At 37.3% G+C, this 22,071-nt stretch overlaps 1 protein-coding gene and 1 pseudogene across 1 annotated transcript in view; both read right to left on the bottom strand.

The window, feature by feature from the left end:
• AGBL4 (AGBL carboxypeptidase 4) overlaps positions 1-22,071 on the bottom strand; it is a 1,493,965-nt gene that overhangs the window by 773,271 nt on the left and 698,623 nt on the right. The window lies entirely within an intron of this gene.
• Positions 10,946-14,047, bottom strand: LOC128575446 (rho GTPase-activating protein 42-like; annotated as a pseudogene).

Raw genomic sequence — 22,071 nt, forward strand, 5'->3', positions numbered from 1 at the left:
GGTCAGCTGGGAATGGTTTATGAAGATCTTGACTGGTATGTCTACAAATAGGAAAGTTAATCCTATAGATGAAAAAAGAATCCTACTTGCGTTTTCAGAAAGGAATCATCATGATCTGACTTGGGTTTTGTGTAGCTCATGCTAACTGTAGATTGATAATAAAGCGAAGGGGAGAAATTAAAGGTAGGGAAACCAATAAGAAGACTAGTAAGATAATCTGTACAGAGGATAAACTTCATGAGAGTACTTGGTATCTCCAATGTACCAGTGCTGGTACTCAAAAAATAGCTATTAAGCAAAAAGTGACTTCCATTTACATCCAAGAGGGAAGTATAATAGAGCAAGACTGGCTCAGGGGTCAGATTTGTGGCTTCATCCATAGATTTCCACATAACTCTTTCTAGGTCATTATCCGGAGTATGCTGGCTAGCTGCCTAGATTTAGCTACTTTTCACTGAGTATTTATCACCTTCAGATGCCATGCTTAGCATCACTATATACAAATAATCTCATTTAATCTCTTTTTTAAAAGACTTTTAGCATTAAATTTTGTTATTCCCAATTTACATGTGAACAAAGAGAGGTATCTGCCTCTGGTCATGCAGCAACTAAGTTGAACCAGGAGACTGACTCTAAAGCCTATGATTACCCCACTATACTCAGAGGAGCAAGCTTCATGTGACTAATTAAAGGGGGGGGGGAGTGTTATGTATCCCATTTTCATACACATTCCAAAGAGGCTTCTATTTCACAGCCTTCACAGCCTCTGCAAACAATAGCAGCATACTATGAAAATTGTGCAAACGTGTTTTTAATAAACTGCTTCAAAATTTGTTGTATATTTTAAGCTTTTGTATTCTCAGGAGGCCTTATTAGATAAAGATAGGATGTTTTAGAAAATTTCTCATTCCTAAATTCTTGAAAATGCATTAATCATTTAAAATCGCCCCTCTCCCAAATCAGGACAAAATGTCATAATATTGACTCTAGCTTAATGAATGTCAATGTTGCCCCTTCTGTTATGAATATCTTTGGATAAACTTCCTCAAATATGGAACTCAAGGTGGGCCCTGAAAATGCTTTAAACAAATAATAGACCCTACTTATCCCTGCTGGGAGTCCTATGTAATTATAATCCTACCCTTTCCTTTGGTCCAGCTTTCTTTTTATAAAGTTATTTGAAAGTGCATTGCTTTTCCACCCTGGCAATGCTACTTTATACTCCTTTGTTTTTAATAGGATCCTAGAAGTGGCAACATAATATTCTTTTCCTCCCAGATGTTGTCCTTTTCACTTTAGAAAATGAATTTTTCACCTATCATTTCAAAGTACCCTGCCAAATGTGTGTCCTGCTCAGTGCCCAAGCACATCCCCAGGATATAGACAAGATGTATTTAAGGTACAAAAATCAAACACTGGTCCATCAAATACACGTATTTGCTTTTAAAATTTCTATTGCTTTTATTAGTAGCACTTCCATTATTGTCATAGAATGGTCACACTGTCTTTGAAATATCTCTCATATTTTCCATTTAAGTCTGGAAAAAATTCTTCAGTTATAGAAATATGCAGTTGAGTTAGTAAGACAGTTCTCATTCAACCAAACACAATTTCAGAATATTTGGTAATTGAGTGGAAAACTACATTAAAATTTGCTTTTGACAAAAGCCATATGAAATAAAAAGAGTGTGAGGGAAACATTGGCTTTGTCAACAGGATCATGACAATGATTTATCTATAAAATAGATATAATAATCTTCAGGATTTTTATGAAAATTAAATATTATACATGAAAATGCCTGGCACAGTTCTTGGTAACTAGGAAAACTCAACAAATAGTAATAGTGGTAGGTGTCCTTATTATTGATATAAGGCAAATATTAAACCTTCATTCCTTATCAAGTATTTACTGATCATGTGTTACACAATCCTCCCCATGAAATAAGAACTCAGTCTAGTGAAGGAGACTGAGAAGCACATACTTAAGTACAGTTTGACAATAATTTATTAAGCTCCTACTTTTCCCTGGAAGCAAAAGAATAAATAAGACTTCCTATTTAGAGTTCAAGTCTAGTTAGGGAGACAGACACACAAACAAATCTAATACAGTGTTTGAAATAATGGTAATAGGGGTTTATCCAGGGTATCCGGTTCATGTTAGGGCTCAGAATTTATTTTGGAAAGAACTTTAAGGATCCCAGTCGATCAGGAGTGGTAGGAAAAAAGAAACCAAGAAGTAAAAAGGTTGGTAAATAACCTAGTAACCTATTTATCATCATTAGACGTCCAATGCCCAAATGTGGGGCCAGGGTAATTGGGACAGAATTGTGTCCTAGTGAACCAATGTGGTAAACAAGTGGCATGGATGTAGGATCTAACTAGCAGGTGAGGCTAAAATCAGCAGGTGATGAAGATCTCGAGATATTAATTCATTCAGGGTAGTATAGGGACAGAATTGTGCTTCTCAAGGAGGTAGGACTGATCGAGGCAGGTATTACCAGAACTCTGGCCAAACAAGTTGAGATTCAGACTTGAGCACCAGTCTTATCCAGTCCTACAAGGAAACTGGAGTGCTGGACAATGAAAGAGATGCAGTTGCTTGTGGTACAAAAAAGGCTCTCCAGGACCATGCCCTCCATCCTACCTTCACTCTCTGACACTTTGGGGACTATGTTTATAGCAGAAGGCTAATTTTAGACAACATCTGCTGGCATCTGAGATTAGTAATAAGCCTCCTGTTTAGAAAAAGACTGGCATGGGGTATTGACCTAAGAATGAAGGGGTAGGTAAGGAATAAAGGCAGTATCAACTATACTTGTTGTTGAAACATTTTTGAAATCTGGGAAAAGCAAATTCATGGCCTCTTTCCCATCAAGACAAAGAGAAGTCATTTGTTCTCATTTGTCTGAAGTTATCAGCAGAGGCACCATCATTCATGCCATTTTATGATTTAAGTGTCATGTAACCACTGTAAATAGAAATTTGAAAGAGCAAGGGAACTCATTTCACTTTTCTCCACTGAACTTTTCTCATCTACTTATATGTAGATTCATGACTTTTTTTTTTTTTTAATCTCTCAGGAAAGCCACAAGGAACCTGTCAGAAATATTCTAGCATATGCAAGTCCTAACTAGACAGACAAGAATAATCTTTCTTCTGTTCCTCATGTGCTCCGTGGGAGTTTTGCTTTGTTGGCATGATTGATCAGTTTGCATGTTACTTTACAAAATCATTTTTTTCAAATGGAAACACAAAGCTGAAAATAAGAAGAGGAGTACTTAGGGCTGGGCTGGGTGAAAGGGCACCAAATCTAGAGAATAAATTCTTTTAATAGCTAATGACATTTCTCCTGCACATATCAGATATTCACTATCAGGGGGAAGTTTCTGTAGCCTCCATTATACATGTATCAGGTGGTGAAAATCCCCAAAGATGAACTATTAAGATGAATAGCCTCTGACTTTTTGTTAACAGTAAGTAGCAGTAATATTCCCATGTCTACATAAACTGGAGAGTATACACACTACCACAGGTCTGCCAGGATCCCTAAACATTCTCAGGGCTCATTTCCTTTTGTTCCCAGGAGTCTGTGGTGTTTCTAGCCCTGCCTGCAGGACAATTTCAGCTCTCATCTTCAGGTGCTCTCCCCATATCTATCTTGAAGGAAGAACCCCCATCATTGTGGATTCTTCAGAGAGATCCCTCTCTTTGCCCAGGTCTAGACACAATTTCCTCTTTGTCTGTAAACCATAGGGAAGACGGCCCGCTGCCATAAGCACTGCATTCAGAAACAATCCCCCCACCCTTAATTTACCTTCTCTGGGTTTCCTCTCCTCCCCTCTACCTCAATCTCTCCTCTCTCCATATGGACATCCATACATGGGAAGGGAAGAAGTAGACAGTGAGGGACTACTATCTCTTAGCAGCTGCTCTGTGCTAGTCACATAAATTTATAATCTACAGGTTACATCTAGTCTGGTATTTAAACCTTTCAAGAGAATTTCACCCGTCCTCCTTAAGCCTAAATTCCTATCTTTTCCCTCTTCTATCCCATTTACCTTTTTCTTATATTTTCTCAAACATAATTTGCTCTCTAAGCCGGGCGTTGTGGCGGGCGCCTGTAGTCCCAGCTACTTGGGAGGCTGAGGCAAGAGAATCGCCTAAGCCGAGGAGTTGGAGGTTGCTGTGAGCTGTGATGTCACAGCACTCTACTGAGGGCAATAAAATGAGACACTGTCCCTAAAAAAAAAAATTGCTCTTTTATATTTCAATACATTTTCTAAAGCTATTTATTATTATGCCTGGAAAATAAATGACCAGTTTCCACTTTTTATCCTGCTTAATTCTCTCACACTTCAACTGTTTCCTGAAGCCATTTTCACCTATGTTAGAAACTGTACTCTCTCTCCTCTATGCTCTCAACACATCTGATTTGCCCTGACCTTATAGCACTGAGCACATCATATGATGTTCACTTATTTACCTATGTGTCTTCATTACTAGCCTATGCTTTTGGGGGGCTGTTGACTGTCCCTTTTTTCTCTTGAACAACCAGTGTGTAGGATTGTGCCTGGAACATAGTACACACTCAATAAAAGATGGTTGGTTGAATGAATGAATAAACAAATGCATGATTAAATAATCTTTGGCTAGATGTGTCAACGTTGACAGACTCTTTTCTGAAATTGCTTCAAGTCTCATGAATGAATTCTGACTTTTATCCTATCATTTGTCACTTTCTAATGGACCCATCTATTGAGATAATTATAAAAGCCTAGGATATTAGTGTCAGATGAAATCTTGAAGGCCATCTAATCTAGTCTTCCTACCAGGACAAAACACCCCTTTTTGTGATCAAGATTCATTCATTCTCTGAACACCTCTAATGGCAAGAAGTTGATTGCCTTATTAGGGAATTAAGTCCTTCCTTAATAATATTAATTATTAGAAATGTCAAAAGGTATCTATCAATTTTTCTTACTGTTTCTGCTGCTGCCCTTAAAAATCTCCTTTTTACATGTATTTTCTCTGTTATGACATCCCAGCTATTGCATGAACAATCGAGAAATTAAGCATTTTTTCATTATGTAAGGCATTCTGGGACTTCATAGACCCACATTGGTTTCTGGGATCAAGCTAAGGAGTCAGATTAGTAGTAGAGGCAGCTGGGATGGGGCATTCAGATTTAGTGACCAAGAGAGGAGCAAATATGGGTTAATCCTTGAAAGCACCAGGAATTAAGAGGATAAAGACAACATAGACAGCCTAGGCAACACTTTAAGCTAAGGGGATGGGAGCCAGCATAGGCAAAAAACCATGGTGTTAGCAAAGAGTTCAGCAATCTAGGAAGATAAAGTACAGGAGAAGACATGGAGTGGCTAATGCAAGACTCAACAAGTAGTCAGAAAACTGGTGACTTCCCAAAGTTACACAGCTGGATAGGGAAGGAGGTTGGCTCTGGGTTTGAGTCATTTTCACTAATGAAATAGTTTTTATATTGTCTCATAAAATCTCCCTGTCAGCTCACTCCTCAGCACCAGCCGTAAAATGATGACTAAAAAATGGCTTATTAGATTGAGTTTTACCTCCTCACTGGAGCTTTTTGCATTGCAGTTGCCCCTCCACAGTCCTGCTGGCTGGCTCCTATAACAGGTTTATTACCATAAGGGCATTTAGGTCAGAGCTTCCAAGTCAAAGGCCCACCCAGTACTGATTGCACTGCCTTTTAGATGATGCACAGGATTATCATCTACCGTCAGAGAATGGGACAAGGCATTCTTCACATATGTCAGTTAACCAGTCAGTCTTACGGCTCTATGGATCTAGAAGTATTTTTGCAGTGTCTCCTCTGATCAGTTTTAATTCTAACTTCAGAAAAACCTAATTGTCGTTAGTCTATGTCCTAGGCAATGCCTCATTTTTTCTTCTTTTAAACACTTACACAATTCTCAGCCTTTGCTTTTGAACCAGACACTACAAAAACATAGGTAGGGCAGGCCTCACATTTTAGGTGTTTTTGTTTTGTTTTGTTTTCAGACAAACAGAGTAGACCTTAACCAGACCAGCTTGAAGCATGGCTGGGTAATAAATATTCAGCCCACAGATAGCTATTAAGGTTTATTGGTTCTATTTTAAAATAAACCACAGGAAGGTCACCTTGATTACAACATCTCAGACATATTCTCAAATAGCTACAAGGTTTGGTTTTAATGTCCTATTGTTCTTAGGGCTGAAGATGAACTGGAATTTGGAAAGCAAAAAGATAAATGCCTTAAGAATTAAATTATACTTCCTTTCTCCCAGTTGCTTTTGCTGGTTACTTTCCTATGTGCAAAGTTCTACATAAAATTGTTCCCCTGTCTTTTCAATTTATTTGCATTATTGTGTATGAGAATGAGCATGATCCTAGTTATAATGAACACTTGGTTTGAATTCTGGTTATGCCACTTGCCAGCTATCTCACTTTAGGTAGGTTCCTTAACCTCTTTGAGATTCAAATTCTTCCTTGGTAAAAGGAAAAGAGTATCTCTGTCTGAGGATTATAGAGAAAGTTAAATTACATAACATGTATAACAGAGCTTAATGTAATTCTTTGCATGTATTGCTCAATAGATATTACTTTTCTTCCCCCTTTTCCACCCTATTGCCCACCACACCATCCAGTGCTGCTTCTCAAAGCCAAGCCAACTGCTTTACTCAGAGTGGATCTCATCAGCAGATATGGTCCCCTGGGACCCAAAGAACACCCTTCCCTTATACTCTGCAGTTCTTTTCAGAGAGATCAGTTTTGGGGGCCACAAATATGTAGGTTTGCTTCCCAGTTCACCTACTTTCAAGTTGAATGTGAAGTTAGGAAAACTTCTAACCTTTCAGAAACTCTATTTCTTCCTCTTAAAATGAATATGTTATCCATGCCATAGATTTGCTGCACCATGAAGAATAAATAAACGAAAAGCATGGTGTGGAGACCCTGACCCATCACAAACAGTCAAACTGTAACATTTTCAATCAATTATCAAGTAATTATTAGGGTCCCTTTGTCTGCATAGTCTAAGATAAATACGTTAAATAGGAGCAGAAATTACAAGAAACAAATAAACAAAAATCCTTTTTCCTGTCTTCTAGGAGCTTACAGAAAGAAGATGTTCAGTAAATTAACAGCTTAAATATACTTGGGGAAAGGGTCTAGAAATGCATTGAGAGATCTCTTCCCCACAGTAAATCCAGTTCTAAAGAAGTTTCATTGTGCTATAAAACATAAATGACAATTATCCTGTCTCCATAAAAGATTTTCGTTCAAAATAAAAAATATCAACACATCCAACTCTCTGCCATGGTAGGATCCCCTCTCCAATATCGTCTGGAACTGACTGAGTGCCCAGTGACTTCATATGCACTAAGTCCTCATTGATGGCTCCTAACTGTTGAAAGTACAAGCTCATGTGGAATTATAAAATAATACTCTATACTTAATTCATTATGTAGATCCCTCATCCTCAAGAAAGTTCTTTGAAAGAGAAGATTAAATTTCTTCAAAAGGTGAAGTTAAAATGTAGAATTTGGAAAAAGAAGATACGCCATCAACAGCCATGTATTCCTTCTCTTGCATGATATTCCCCATATTTGGGTGTCATTTTACCATATATAATCCACATCCTTACTTATTATCTTAGTTGTGATACCCTTAGGAACTCTGTGGGGAAAGTACCTTCATTATTTAAAATCTATTTTTTGCATTTTAGATTTTCTTTGAAATAGAATCATGTCTTACAATAAACATATCATTTCCTTTTCTCCTGGAAAGTTGACAAGTCAATACAAACCTTATTAAGTTCTTGTTTGATATTTGTGCCTTGCCATCAGACTATATTTTTTTTCCTTTTTAGAAATATTTGAAGCTAACATTCAAATAAAATGTTTAACTCAATGATCCAGAGCAAGTGAGGGGAAGAATTAGGGCTGTAATACCTAGATCTGGGTGGTGAACTTTTTCATCATCCAGCTCTGGTCCAGACTCAGCAGGCAGGACTACTCTTCCTAAAGGAAAATTAGGGACTTCTGAAATCAAGTAACTGGAAGAATCATTATACAAACCAAAAATATCACTTGATCTATTAGCCTCTTAGTTCTAATGCCTGAAATTTGCATCTTTGGCGTTTTCATTGGTTTATGTAACCAATTCCTGCCCCAGCACCACATGATGTATGTCTGTATGTATGAAATGTAATATTATTTCCCATCTTATCCCACAAAGATTTTGAGGTAACATAAGGAAGGGTAAACCATAAAATTGTAAAATTAAAGAATAAATATAAAAAACAAGATTAGAAAAACAAGTCAAAACTAGAGGTAAGGATAATAGGGCAAAATCAGAAAGGCACTACCATAGGGAAGATTTTCTTAAGACATGAAATTAGTCTTGAGCAAAATTAACCACAGTAAAAAAAAAAAAAAAAAAAAAAAAAAAAGCTTATCCTATGTACATACATATTCTGTGAGCACAACTTCCCTAAACTCATCTAAGAAACCTAAAGCTACTCCCTAACATGAGGTCATGAAGTCATGTGCACTATTTAAGGAAATTGATAGATGCTGGGGCCAGTGATCTCAATAAAGTTCCTAAGAGGTGTGGTTCCTTGAGAAAATGTCAAAACAGGCCTCAGTGAAAGCCAATTAAACATCAGACTAAATAAGCAATCTTGTCCAAATACATGTCTTCCTTATGTTTTATTTTAAATCTTTATTCAGTAATAATTCCTATAATTTATAAAGGAATAGATGGACTGTACATTCTCAAGGTAACCATCCAAAAGCACTGTTTAACAAAATAACTCACTTTGTAAGTAGATAATAATGAGTGCATGGTGTAGTTTCTGGTGAGGGTCTAGAGTACAAATACGGGTTTGGTCTGAAGAAAGACCCATATCCTCAAGCAAGTGTAGTTGTCCTCCACAGACATTGAGAAGCTTAAGAAATTTATAACACTGAACATCCCACATCCATATGGAGAGCCTTTTGACAGGATCGAGTAGTCACATTTGGCTGCTAAGGGCCTCTAATGTATTAGATGTTAGTTTTTGAACTTAACCAGTTCAGACTTGAGCTCTGAGAACCTAAGACACAGAACAAAACAAAACAAAATAAAAAATGAAAGATAAAATTGAAAAATAAGATATTGGGGAGATTCTGAGAGGGTCTTCATACTGGAGCCTTAAAGTCTGGGATTAGAGTTGGGTACCTAGGGATGGAGACTTGGGTAGCTGGAAATATCAAAATAGAGAAAGAAAGGCAAACATGGAAGAGGCTGGATCAGGTAGGAGGGTGGGAAGAAGGACTTGGTGGTATAATGGGAGGAAGAGGATCTATTGGTGCAAATAACAATAATGATCTTTCTCCCTCATTTTGCTGGATATTCTAAGGTTTCCCGTGTAGGTACATGCATGCAAAAACCTTCTGTCAAGTGTGAAAATTTATATAAAACAGCCATTCTCTAATTTTAGCCCCTCTTCAGGTATTTTGTTTTGTTGTTTTCTGATGCTCTTTTTTGCCTCTGAATAGACTTCTTGCAAGAATGGCTACATAATTTGTGAGGACCAATGCAAAATGAAAATGTACGCTTCTTGTTCAAAGATTATTAATAGTTTTGAGAAAATGATAACAAGCCAGGAGTGGTGGCTCATGCCTGTAATCCTAGTGCATGTGAAAAATGATAAGGGTCTAAACTAAGAGTGTGGCCATAGGGATAACAAGGAGAATACGGATTTGTCATTCCAACTACATGTTATTGAATGCCTGTTCTTTATCAGCACTGTTATTGATGTAGAGGCTAAAATGGAGAGAAAAAAGACATACTGTACTTATAAAATTGATAGTCTAATACAGATGACAAATATTATTTGAATAACCACAAAAGCAAATGTGTAATTAAAAAATTTGGTAAGTATTATTACTATGGTATGAATGTCCATATTGCCCCCAGAATTTGTATGTTGAAACCTAATCTCTAAGGTGATAGCCAAACATACCTTTATTATGCTGGCAGCAGGAGCCTGGAGCTCCTTATCAAATGTCTCATGTCTTTTGCAATGTGTACTTTTGTAAACTCCTTATTCCTTCCTCATATCCTATGACTCTAACACACAAGAACATTAGAAGCCCCCAATTCAAATAGACAGATCTTTCTCCCATGATATCCACAGCATCTTCTCATCCAAGTGGCACTTGCCATCTTGTATTAGAACAAAGAAAACTATATCAGACCTGTAATATAGCTTGAAAACTGCATGAGGGAAATGTGTTGTTAATAATCACTTGTTTAAAATGTCTAGCCCAGGGAAGGTGTTCAGTGAATATTTATGAAAGTCATACAATAAATAATGAGTGAATATCCATTATGTGCCAAGTACCGTTCTAGGTACCTGCGATACATAATAAACAAAGCGATGATCCTTCATGAAACTTACATGTTAGGGGGAGACAGGCAATGAACAAACAGTTTTTATAAGTAAATTATATATGTCTATTTTAATATGATAAAGGCTATGAACAAACAAGTAGAGCAGGGTAAAATGGAGCAATGGTGCTGAAGTTTTTTGAAGTTTTCAGTAGAATGACTGAGCAGATGCCATTGAAGAATCTGAGCAAAGTCAAAGGAGATGAAGGGATGGGCTATGTGGATATCTGATCTAGGAGCTTTCCAGAAAGGAATACCAGCACAAAGGCCCTAAGGCAGGAGGGTGTCTGGCAAGTCTGAGGAACAGCAGAAGCCAGTGGAGTTGGATCACTGTGAGCAAGAGGGAAACCAACAGGAAATGTGGTAAGTAGAGGTGTGAAATGATCTCACATGTATTTGTGTGTGTGTGTGTGTGTGTGTGTGTGTGTGTCAGATAAATCATAGCCATCGTTACCATGGATACCATGAAGATACTCCATCCACTAAATAGTATTAGAGGAAGACAACATAATTTTCTGGAACTAGTCCCGTTTTGCCTTTGTAAGTTGCCTTTAACCATCCCGGTTCCACTGATGGATACACATTAGAAAATATCTCCCCTTGCGGGAAGGAGAGCTCATGGCTGTGCTCTGCTTTATAGGAGGAATACATGACTTTGGCTTGGTGCCTAGAAGAAGCTGGTTTGGGTGAACCAACATTTTCAAACAGTTGGGCTTTTGCCGCCACTACTGAGCCAGATCACATCTAGCCTTAACCTCCTGCACATTTTTGGAGGCAGGTCTGGGTTTGGCGAGGCTTTGGGTGTCTCTATGGAACCTATAGAAGTTACACTTTGAATAGATCCACTGTAGCTCTTGTTTCCTTCAGCTGCAGAGATGGATCTCAGCGAGGATGTGAACGCTCTTTTCAGTCCTGAAAGGCCATGAGGCCCTTTCTTGACCAGGTCTATGGGTGGGGAGACGTCCCCCGGGGTGGTAACTGAGGCCACACTCTGGCAATCGGACTCTGCATGCATCTTGGCTGCATCTTCTCTAGAATTTGATTCAGGACTAATTGTCCAGAGATCAACGCTCTTCCGTCCATTGGAAGATGATGGGGTTGCAATCCAGGGAATCCCCCCAAATTTCTCCCTGGGATGGCAGGAAGCTGACTTTGTGGTGCTATTTTGTTCAGAGGAGTGAGAGGAGAGTAACTCAATGCTGCCCATGGGGGTGCTGTCTGGGCTGCTGCTATAGGAGTCACTGTCTGGCTCTGCCAGGCAAGGAGTGTACCTCCCCCTGGACTTCTGAGTGCCTGTGGAGAAGCAGATCGCTCAGGTCCTTTGGGATCCAGATCGAGACTGAGCCTGAGGAAGAGGAATGCTTGAGTCTGGGGCAGTGTGAAAAATCTTTTCATAGTGCTCTATCAAAATTTCTACCACAATATTCTGAAATTTAATATTCATCATGGCAGCCACAGTTTCTTCCTGTGCTCTCATTAAAGTTGGGCCAAATATGACACCAAGATTGGAGATGGTCATGAGATTTTGTTGACTGTGCGGTGATACTTTGACTAGATGCTTTATTAACATGTCCACCATCTCTCGGTTTTTCTCTGGCACTTTGTGGACCAATGCATGTACAGCCTCCACTTGGTAGTTCTGGTCATCAGATTTAACAGCAACAATGAAGTCTTTGTGCAACTTGCACGTCATCAGTGGTTCTGCAAGGCACCTGAGGTAGTTTTTCAGTCCACTTGTTATTGTCTTATTGTCCCACAGTTCAAATATAAATGTCAATATCAGGTGGGAATTTTGGAGAAAATATCGTGTTCATGAGTTTTTAAACTTTGGGGTTCACTCCTATTCGGTAGAGGCCTAAAATGGTGATGCCTCTTGTTTCCATGGCTTGAATGCATTTTCTCACAAAGTTGAACCCTGCTTCATTTAAGTACATTTCTTCTTTCTTTGCTAATAATGGCAGGTAGAGTATAAATAGGTTCCTTCCCATCCATGGCTTCAAGCCAACTTTTTCTATTAGCTTCTGAGAAGGCCTGTAATGTGATGATCCCATGCCTTTCAACCACTTCTATGTCAAAGCAGAATCGTTTGTCGATTGAATCCATCTTTCATCAGATACACGATTTTTTTTAACATTTATTTATTTATTTATTTATTGTTAAATCATAGCTGTGTACATTAGTGCAATCAAGGGGTACAATGTGCTGGTTTCATATACAATCTGAAATAGTCTCATCAAACTGTTCAACGTAGCCTTCATGGCATTTTCTTAGTTACTGTATGTAGGCATTTGTATTCTGCATTTAGTAAGTTTCGCCTGTACCCATTCTAAGATGCACCATACATGTGGCCCCACCCATTACCCTCCCTCCACCAAAACCTCCCGCCTCCCTTCCCCTTCCTTGGCCCTTTCCCCATAGTCTTGTGCTATAGTTGGGTTATAGCCTTCATGTGAAAGCTATAATTTAGCTTCATAGCAGAGCTGAGTACATAGGATACTTTTTCTTCCATTCCTGAGATACTTTGCTAAGAAGAATATGTTCCAGCTCCATCCATGTAAACATGAAAGAGGTAAAGTCTCCATCTTTCTTTAAGGCTGCATAATATTCCATGGTATACATGTACCACAATTTGCTAGTCCATTCGTGGGTCAATGGACACTTGGGCTTCTTCCATGACTTAGCGATTATGAATTGGGCTGCAATAAACATTCTGGTACAGATGTCTTTGTTATATTGTGACTTTTGGTCTAATTTAAACATTTCCGGTGAGCTAGTAATGAGGCCATTCATTTTCCCGCTGGATTTCATTTCTGAAACACTCATTGTAAATGTTTTACTTTCCTTATCATACGTACAATAATGTTTAATCCACATGAAGCCAAGTGGTCACTTCTCCTGGACGTAGAGGTAGCCTTCCATCGTTCACTGGCTGGGGGGTCGGCAGACTTCATCCTCTGCATCAATTGCTCCACCTCTTGTCCAGTGCTTTCAAAATTATTATTTGTGTTCTGCAAATTGAACTGCAGCTGTTGCTTGTATGGTGCAAATTCCTGGGCCAGTTCATATCCCTTGTGGTAAAATGTAAACAAACCCTGAAGGAATGACAAAAGCGGTTCAACAAATTCAAACTTCTTTTTTTCTTGGACCTCTTGAATTTTAAAGACATATTCTAACGATGTTTCATAGAAGTTTTGATGTTCTCAGGTCAATCTGTGTATCTGCCTCTTGCAAATGTGACTCCTTTTTCTTTGTGGACAAATTTAAATGCTTTTCAAGAATTGAGTAGTATTTTTCACTCTCTTTGTCAAAGTTCTCCTTTCCATCTTTTGCTGCACCCATCTGTTCTTTTCAAAATTTCTCAAGTGGCACAATTAATACATCATTAGAGTTTTGAATCAGTCTTCTCCTTTCTTCTTCTACTGTAATAAGCAGCCTTGCAAATTCTTTTAGTGACTGAGCAATACTGATTTCATCATCTGCTTCAGCATCACCAATACATTCAAATCGGAAATCTTGTAGTGACTGGGAAATTTTCTGTACTGTGATAGACAGATCCTTCTGGCTGGCAATTTGTGTGAATGCATCTGTTTCCATGGAAGAACTAAAGTCTTACATGATGAAGGTGCTCTGGGAAGAAGTCCTTTGCTTAGAATCAATGTTTTTTTTTTCGGTCTCACATGTATTTTAAAAGGATCACTCCAGTGTAGAAAACAGAAAGGATACAGAGTAAAGTCACGGTGGGAGGTGCAGTATATCATTGCAGTAATTTAGAAGAAAGATGATAGTGGCTCAGATCAGTTCAACAAGATTCACAGGGCATCTACTCTTTCTGGCTCTCTGAGGCTATAAAGGAGATTGTCTTCACCTTAAGAAGCTCACAGTTAACAATCTTTTCCTAACCTAATTTCTACCCACATCGTCTAGCACAGGACCCAAGGTTTGCTCATCTTCCCCATTCCTAGCACACGGTATTACAGCCAGACCACACTTCATTATTTTCCAAACACACCATGCTTTCTCATGCTATTGCAATTACTATAGTACTCTTCCCTTTGCCCCCACTTATTCCTTCCTCATATCGTATGACTCTAAGATTCGAGAAGAACATGAGAAGCCCGCAATTCAAATAGAAATATCCATTTCCCCAGCTTCCTAAGTTCATAAATTTAGCTCCTTCTTCAAGACTCAATTCAAATGCCACTTTTTAAAGGAGTTTTCCCTAACCACCTTGCAGAATTGGTTGCGCACCCTCATCTTTGCTTTCCTTAGTATCCTGTGCATGCCACTTACCCAGGTGTATTATAAATAGATTCCCTTTAGACTGTAAATCACAGACATATGACTTATTCAATGTCTACCTCTAGCAAAGGTTTTTGTCTTCAATAGCTCTTTACTAAGCACAGGAAAGAAATTTTGAAGGGAGAACATTAAAAAAGAAGATCAAGGGAGGAAAGAACTGATACAAGCTGCTTATAAGTATCTCAAGAATGGAAGAAAAAGTACCCAATGTACTGAGCCCTACTATGAAACTACTGGTGTGGTGAGAAGGGTGAAGTCAAAACTAAAGCTGGGGGGAAGGGGAGGTCAATTGCTAGATTGGGTAACTCACCTCACCTGTCTCACTCGATTTAACTATAGTAAACTTATCTACACTTATCTAACTAAACTAAAAGCTAGGCATATGTTATAGACACAGAAATTGAGGCATAGAGACATTAAGCAACTTGTCTAGAGCCATAATCATACCCAGTAGAACCTTTTTGCACAGATGGGTCCGTCTTTCTTCAGATCTCTTTCAGCCCAGGACTGAAGACATCCAAGTAGCTCCTCAGTTTAACAATATGGCTCTGGCCTGACAAGAGACTCCAGTTCCACAGATGGTTCTGTCCACCTTGCTATGTATCTCTGATAAATCATTTCTCCTCTCTGAGCTTCCTTGTTAACATTTGTTCAGTGAGAGTTAAGGGTAGGTGATCATTAAGGTCTCTCCAAACCTCTCTCTGTGATATTTAGAAAGAATTTGAAAGATGCTTCTCTCATCTCTTCTTCCTCGTCTTTCGTACCACACACCCACATGCCCTCTGAAGAAGCAGCGTATAAAGAATCTTTCTATACCATCCAGTTTGGAAAGAAAAGTTTGACAAAGGGTAGAGCCTCCAGAGATTTTTATCACTGTTGATTCACTCAGAACCATATATCTTCTCCCCCCACACACTTAATGTCTCATCTTTGTTTTTGTCAGGGAAAACCACCCTCCACCCAGCAAAAGAGAGCTGCCTTTATCTCCCATAATTCACCTTTTTAAAACTCTATCTTGGGGTTTCAGTTACACTAAAGAACTCTATTCAGCATGTAATTGAAGAAAATATAAAGGAAATATTGAAATAAAAAGAATATTCTCCCTAATATATTCATTTTAATTGTTCCTTTTCTTCTCTCTAGAGTGAGTGGGAGATAATCCCTTCTATTCCATTTACTTCTTCTTAAAATGACTGGGGTTTTAAAATGTGCTATTTTTGAGCTTAGGTTTTTGCTTTTTCCCCCCTAACTCTCTAATATTAAAGTATGTCTGGCTTCACATTAAATAATTTTATTATTTCTGTTATACATGTTCATTAACCAAAGAGCAGTAAATACTCTTCTTCTGATCCAAATAACCCTATTAAATTCTTTTATCAAGTTAAAGATTTCTGGAATGGGTTGGAAAAAACACCTGAAAATAAAGCAAACTTTCGTGGACAGGCATTAAGTTCTAGGGACAATGTAGGGTATTTATGATGAACAAGAAAATTAAACAGTAGTTCTTATAGATATAATATTTAAGGGAGGACCAGACAGTTTTAATTATCACAGAACATTGTAAGATGGATATTACTAGCTCCATTTTATATCTAAGGAAACAAAGGCTCAGAAAAGTTACATGAATTGCTCAGTCACCCAACAAGAAGTGGTAGAACTTGACTTTAGAAGTTGGCTCCAGAAAGAGGGATCAGGAAGAAAAGGGCATCCTTCAGAAAAGAGTTTGTCTTTTCCAAATCTTCTATAATTAAGCTCACTAAAGTCTTAAGTGACTTTTGGCAGTCTGAACTCAAAGACTAAGCCTTTCTTCAATCTTAAGAGACTTGGGGCCCACTAGCAGAACTGCTTAGTTGGCAGCTGCCAGATTCTAAGTTGGACGCAGGCTGCAATCAAGCATGATCTGTCTCAGGCCAGCAGGCTCTTTCTCTTGGAAGGGTAGAAAGTCCAGGACCTAAATGGTTTAGCCTTGACTCTGACACAAAGAGTCACACATGTGCAGAACATTGGACCACGGGGGCAAGTATTGTCATGTGAGCCCCGCTCCTCCATGGGGGATTTGAACGAAGCAGACAAGCCAGTGCCACCTGAGAGGCGCCAAGGCAACTGCCTGAGTGGGACCTGTGCAAGGAGAGAGTCCCAGCTACCCCGCAGTCTGGCCCCTGCCCCCCCCCATTTTAGAATGTACTATACATGTCCCAGGTATCTCCTGACAATACTCATCCCTTTCCCCTTCTCTGGGTTTCTTTCTTGCCCTGTACAAGAACTCTCCAGGCAGCCCTGTGAAAAAAACATCTGTGGTGAACAACCTTGCTGTGCTCTGTGAAAAGAAATGGTGGCACAGGGAGGTTAAGTGACTTACTCCTGGGTCATTCCATGAGCTAGTAGAAGACCCAAAGACAGAATATATACTCGAGTTTATATAACTTCCACTTCCCATGCCCTAGTTTGACATGTCACTTTTCCTAAGTCACATTTTCCATTTGGAGTGATTTTTCAGTAAGAGCAATAAAAGTTATTTCTTTTGTTATACCCATGGCTTTAAAAGGCCCCTGCCCATTTGTCTCTTCACCTTTCAATCTCTGGGAAACATTAGATCCTTCTTCACTTTTTGACATTCTTTAAAACATTCTTACAGCCTCGTTGCCTCTTTGCCTACTTGACCTGGCAAGGAAGGTCCATTTGCTGCCTCTGGTGAGTGTATCCTGCTCTGTAAACTTTCTTACTCTTTAAACATTTATCTTCCTCAATAAACTTTGTTTTATACTTGCCATAAAATAAAATAAAATAAAATAAAATAAAATAAAATAAAATAAAATAAAATAAAATTCCTTACAGTTTTGGGGCCATTTGGGGGGAAGGGGATGGTTTGAAGAAATAACGTAGATTGTTTTTTAGCTTTTTGTTTTAGATAATTATAGATTTTCAAAAATTTACAAAAACAGTACAAAGGAGTCTTGTACACTGCTTACTCAGTTCCTCCAAGATTTCCTCAAAGGCTGCATCTTTCATTACTCTAGAATAGTACCCAAACTAGAAACCTTACACTGGTACAATGTGTGTGTATAGTCTATGCCATTTTGTCAAATGACAACAATACCACAATCAAGATACATAATTATCCCATTACCACAAAGATCTCCAAGAGGCTACCCTTTAACCTTCACCTACCTATCCACCTCTCCCTCACCCTTATAGATGCAAAACTTATCATAGTCTACTGATATTGACACTAGTTTGAGTGAGGCATAGAAACCTTACCTCATTTTAACTAGTTTTTACCTTCCCACACATAATTGTATTAAATATTTCTTCTTTATATGTATATTGAGAATAATAAAAGTGTTACAATTTTTGCTTCAACATTAGACATATTTATAATACACAGAGAAAGAGAAAATTATATTGTATATTTTTAATTTTTGTTGTTGTTTCTTCCTGATTGTCCAAGGATACTTATATCACCTACTTTGTATTTCAAGAACTTCCTTTTGCTATTGTTGTAGGATTGGAGTGCTGGCAACAGTTTCCTTTTTGTTTTTGTTTTGTTTTAGCCTAGAATGTCTTGATTTCTTCTTCTTTCCAGAAAGATATTTTTGCTGGACATAAGATCATGATCTGACAGTTCTTTTATATTGTATAAACAATATACTATATATATTGTGTGTAAATATATATTGTATTTTCAGCATTTGAAAATATTTTGCCACTTTTCTCTGGCCCAATTTTTTTGTTTCCTATGTGACATCTGCTACATTCAATTTTCCCCCCTATGAATACAGCATCATATCTCTCTATTTTTAATCAACCAGTGTGATGAAAATGTGTCAAACGGTTTATGAAGCTAGTGTGTGATGCCCCATGATCATATCAATGTACACAGCTATGATTTAATAAAAAAAAAGATTTGATCTTTGTCCTGAGCTTTTATAATTTTAATTGTAAGTAATTTTGGCATGGATTTCCCTAGATTTTTTTTCTTCTTGAGTTTCTCAAATTTGTAAGTTTATGTCTTTTGCCAAATTTGGGAAGATTTCAGCCATTTCAAAATTTTTTTTCAATCCCATTCTCTTTCTCTTCTTTTTCTGGAACTCCAGTAACATGAATATTACAGTATTTTGTTACAGTCCCATACGCCTCTGAGGCTCTGTTCATTTTTCCAATCAGTCTATTATTTAATCTATTGTTCACACTGGAGAACATATTATTTCTTCTTTGGGTTAATTTATTGTCTCTTCTATCCTCTATGCACTACTGAAGAGCCCTTACTTGACTAGACTCCCCATGTTGTATGGCATGAAAAAGGGTGAGATTCTTACCAACCAGAAGGAATTAAAGCCCCCATTTTCTACCTTTCTTTGACACCACCTAGTAGGGGTTGAGCAAAGAGGGAAGTCTAGATTTCCCACTCACCTGTTGTTTGTAAAGGTAAAATGTTGATGTAGTTTTTCCTTGATGTTTGGCTAGTGTAGGTGATTACCATCTCACAATAATCTATCTTGTGAGACTGCCCATTTCTTGGCCCTTTGTTTAATAAGAAAAGGTTTTGAGAAACATTTTTTTTTTTATCTGTATCTATTGGCATTTCCAGGTCATCAGCTTTTCCAGTAAATATTCTAGCATATACGAGGCAAAATCAGTAACCCAGGGAACTTGCTCTATATAATTTTCAGGTCCTAAGGAACCTAATCAGTCTTTACTTTCCACCTTTCAGAGTTTCCTCTGTTTCATAAATAATGTATCTGTTTTTTAGCTGTACTAGAAATAAGGAGAAAAGCATCTAATCCATCTTGTCCCAGAACCAGAAGTCTGTATGTTTTACCTTTTCTTTTCAATGCATAAATATATTTTTAAATTTTTTTCAATGCATAAATATTTATTCTTGAAAAATTTATTTTGTGACTCTACATTAATGCCAATATTCTTAAGATACAAAATTTAAATGAAAACAAAATAACCACACGAACTATTTTATAGCTCCTAAATTAACCATTTTTTCAATGCCAATTTTTCATGCTGTCCAGATTGCAGTAACACCAATACTAGCATTTTACATTGGTACAACATTTTTTTAGAGCAAATACAGCAGGAGCTTATAGACATTAACCCTAAGTCTATCTTTTAGAAGCCAATTCTAAAAAATAATTTAATAAACATAAAATTTATATAATAGCAATATCTACTTTAGAAAAAATATGGAAAAATCTATATTCCCAGCAATAGGGATATGATACAGTAAATTATTGTACATAAAAACAATAGTTAAACTAATTATATAATTATGGATGATTAAAATTTGGAGAAAGTTTTTAAAAAACTTGACACGATATTAAATGAAAAGAGCAGAATACAAATGAGTATATAAATTTTATTGTCACTGTATAAAAATCTGCTAAAGAAATAAAAACTAAAAAGAAAATTGGAAATTAAAAATAATTATTAGGTTTAATAGAATAATGAATTAATTCATTTATTTAATAAATATTTACTGAATACTGTCACAAGTATAATTCTAGATGCTAGGGATGCAGATGTAAATAAAAACAACAAAGATCCTTATCTCCATGGTGCTTACTTTCCAACAGAGAGAGACATCTAACAAAATAGATAATATGGTATAGGTTGTTGGATGATAATAAATGCATTTTTTTAAAGTAGAAAAGGAGAATAAGTATGTGGGACTTTTTCAGCTGTGAGAAAAAAATTTACACACTATATATAATTTTTAATTGTTTCATTAAAATGAATTGTAATTATTAATTAATTTGTAATTATAAAGTCCCATTATTTCAGAAAATGCCATTCATTTCAAAGTTTCAAGTTTTTAAGACAGGGCAAAGCTAAAGATTATTATTACATTAGCAAGGATAAGGAGTACAGATCATTGCTATGTGTACATACCTCTATCACTGCACTTAATTCAAAAGAGTATTATAACTGTATTTACTTAAATCTGTCCTGTGAACATATATCTTTTCCACTCAGTCTTAGAGCCAAATGTTTGTGATAACTGGCCACATTTATTGTCTCCATTTTGACATATCTTCACCATCCCCCAACTCATTCCTTAATCCATACACCCTGGCTTCAACTCCCAGCACCCTACCACATCACTAAAAGTGCACTCACCAAAAGTGCACTCTGATGACCTCCATTCTATTACATGCCTTGAGTATTTTGAGACTTCAATTATCTTTGACCATAATAAGAGGTGCCAATTTTAGTCATTCCCCTTTTTTAGAAAAGAAACTTTGGTTTCACAAAGCCACATTTTCTCCATTTTTTTTTCCTATGACTGTAGCCAGTCCTGCACATGCTCTTTTGTGAGTCTCTGGTCCTTTACCTAGGCTTTAAATATGGGGGGGGGGGTTTGGGAGCCTTATCTTAATCTTCTTTCTTCTCTCTGGGAGATAACATCTGCTGGTAACCATGCTGGTTATCATCTGTAGGCTAATGACTTCTGGTTCTATACCTATAGAGTCCTCTCTTGATTCTCTTACCAATATACCCTATTGCCTACTTGAAATTTCTGCTTGATGTCATCCAGGAACTTCTAGCTCAATGTTTCCAAAGCCAAGCTCATCATCTCTCCTATCCAGCTAAATCTTCAAAAATTATCTCTCCTCCTGTGATCCCTATTTTCAGTTAACATCATCATCCCTTATGTTGCCCATGCCAGAAAACTGGGAGTCATCCAGAATACTCCTTTCTCTTTTACTTTCCATATCTAGTTGATCACAAAGTTAAATTGATTCAACCTTCTGTTATCCTTCAAATCCATCCACTTGTTTTCATCTCTATTGCTAAGCCCCAAATCCATGGTATTATAAAAACCTCCAGATAATTGTCCTTCTCTGCAAGATATTCCCTTTTCAGCAGCAAGACTGATCTTTCTAAAATGCCAATCTATGTTCTTCCTTGTTTAATACCTTTAATTTCTTTCCATTGCCTTTAGACTCATGTCCAACTCTTCAGCTTGGCCTATAAGTTTCACCTCAATTTTACTCTTACCTAGCTCTCTAATCACTTTCTCCTTGGAATTTCATGTCTCAATCATGTTGGTCTTTGGCCAACAAAAATATAACGTTTTCTCTCATCTTTTGGTCTTAAAATACATTCTGTTACTTTACACATATCTTCACCCACTATAATCTAACCCTTATTCATCTTTCAGCTCTTAGCATAAACAATACTGCATAAGGACAGTCTCTTATCCTCAAAACAGGTTAAGTCTTAAATAGTATGTAGCATACAGAATACTTCTTTTTTTTTTATTAGATTACATCTATATAATATCCTTTTTTTTTATTGTTGGGGATTCA

This window comes from Nycticebus coucang, chromosome 22, assembly GCF_027406575.1.
Source record: "Nycticebus coucang isolate mNycCou1 chromosome 22, mNycCou1.pri, whole genome shotgun sequence".
Taxonomy (NCBI): Eukaryota; Metazoa; Chordata; class Mammalia; order Primates; family Lorisidae; genus Nycticebus; species Nycticebus coucang.